General features: G+C 27.4%; 1 long non-coding RNA gene across 1 annotated transcript; it reads left to right on the top strand.

The window, feature by feature from the left end:
* The first annotated feature begins 1,506 nt into the window (after positions 1–1,506).
* Positions 1,507–1,908, top strand: LOC135951325 (uncharacterized). Its single transcript, XR_010575965.1, has 2 exons — positions 1,507–1,693; positions 1,774–1,908. It is a non-coding gene; the product is annotated as an uncharacterized LOC135951325 (long non-coding RNA).
* Positions 1,909–2,450: the final 542 nt, after the last annotated feature.

Below are 2,450 nucleotides of genomic sequence, written 5' to 3'. Positions count from 1 at the left end.
CATCACCGCTTTCAAACTGCATACATATATAGTGACTATCTCAAGGCGTATTAACTCACTAACGCACTCACCTTGTTAATACGCTTTGGATTCTCCTTTTTACGGTATTTGACATTTCCTTAAAGAACTAGCTACAAGAGTAGATTCTACAAATAAATTTTCTTTTGAAGTAAACACATGTTTGGTTTTGTGCATTTTTAACATACATACGTACTCCATCTTCGCAGGTCTCATCGATTTTAATAAGTAAGTTTTTAAGAAATAAATGTCATTATAAATTAAAACAACAAATTTTAGATAAAATTTCCGATTCGTCTTCTGATAATGATGGAAACGAGAAGCTAATGGGATGGCTGGAGCCGGTCAAAGATGACGACTTTAAATACAGATACAAGGCTTGTGTGCTAATACTCAAATGCACCAAAAAACTTTCAAAAACAAAAACCCGAACAATGGATTCTCTTTTTGGCAAGAAAGTCCTGGAAAAACCAATGATGTGGCCAATTTCAAAATCCAATTAAGCCTTTTTTTTTTGATTGAACACAACTTAGCTGTTCAAAAAAGAAAAAAGTAGTGTAGGGAAAATCAAAAGTGAGTGTAGGGAAAAAAAGGGATTTTTTTTCATAAGCGTAGGGATTTCTGAAAAAATCTCCTGGCATCACTGCATGCAAGTAACAGTGCAACCCTGTCGGATAATGTGTAGCTGACTACAAAAATAACTAACTTTATGTTAACTTTTATGAACTAATTTTAAGCTATCTACTACGCAATGCAAAATTTGCGTTAACCAAAGTGTATATTCTTTACAGTAAATTTTTTTCTTTTGGTTAGTTGTTCGCGTTTGTTTTTTATTTGGGTTTTCCCCTTTTAGTTTCATATTATTATTTTGAAAGATACCAAAGTTGATTAGAAGTAAAGCGCCTACAAGAAAGTTTTATTCAGTAAGTAACGTCGGTTGAGCCGTCAGTATAAAATGTATTTGCGTATACATATTTTGGTTTTTATATTTATATCTACATACATATGCAATTAAAGGATTACAACAACAGTTAATCTAAAAATATGTCAAAATTGTTCATGAGTAAGTTGAACTCCGACTATTTTAGGAGTTAAATATATATGTTAAATACATATTATATAATCAATAATAATCTGCAATTAAATAAGTTTTTCGTTTATATTCCGTCCTGGGCATATACATATGTATGTATGTCAAACATTTTTGTGAAATTAAGATATACATACATATTTCATTTTAATCTACTTATGTAATTCTTAAATTTAAATTATTTTAAATATGTTCTTATTAAATATCATCTTCATTCAGTTTCATGCAGCACCGGCCATTGTCGACGCTAACCTGTTGACGCCGTCGAGTTCAGTTAACAGCTTCGACTTTTGATTAGTAAACATTCTCGCGAGTGATATCGAAGTTTTTCTTAAAAATATATATAATTGTTTAATTAACAAGATTTTAAGTGTGGTAAAATAAAATATAAATATAAATTAAAATATATGTAAATAAAATTATATAAATTAATAATAAAAAACAAAATTTATTATCTGTGATTGCGCCTACCGAAAACATTAACCGAAATAATATCAATAAATTTGTGCATGGACATAAATTTGGATGGAATTCATGGCAAAAGAAGGTTAAAAGACTTCGAGGTTTTCTTTCACACCTTGACAGGTAACTTAAAATTTTTAAATTTATATATGTATGCATGTATTCTCAAAAAGCAAATATGTACTTTGGTATATTCTAAACAGATGCCTGTCGAACACTTGGGTCTCAAGATGTTGAAAAGGACATACGAAACGCCTTAAAAATAATAAAAAAACGTGTTATTCATGCGCAGTGCCTTAAAAATAAGAAACAATTAAAAAATTAATTGTAACAAAAAACATTTAATCGAATATTTTTTATTTAAGTAATTTGAGTAATCTTTTTTTTAATGTTTTTGAAAATCGTTCCTTTAATTTTTCCAAAGATTGTATGCATTTACCTTAAAACAATAATATAATTTTATTTTTATGTATAGTGAAGTTTTTATAAAATTATTTTTTTTAAAATTACAACAAAACATATTAAATTTTTTTATGTATTTATGTGTTTTAAAACAATCAAAAAAATAATATATTTGGGGTATTCAAACGGTCTGCTATTAGGTCATATTGTCATAATGTCCTAATATATTATTTTAGTTTAAAAAAGTTTTTGCTGTGTTTCAAACAAAAAAGTTCTAAACTAATGAGACTTTTTGAACTATGTTTATTGTTTTGTCATAAAATAATATTTATTTTGTTTGCAGTACATCAACAATTTGTTTAAACTAAAATAATATATTAGGACATTATGACAATATGACCTAATAGCAGACCGTTTGAATATCCCAATTGTTTGTATGTATATTTATGTAAATATGTACATATATGTATCAGTGATT

This window comes from Calliphora vicina, chromosome 2 (assembly GCF_958450345.1).
Source record: "Calliphora vicina chromosome 2, idCalVici1.1, whole genome shotgun sequence".
Lineage (NCBI taxonomy): Eukaryota > Metazoa > Arthropoda > Insecta > Diptera > Calliphoridae > Calliphora > Calliphora vicina.
This window is presented reverse-complemented; position numbering and strand designations above follow the sequence as displayed.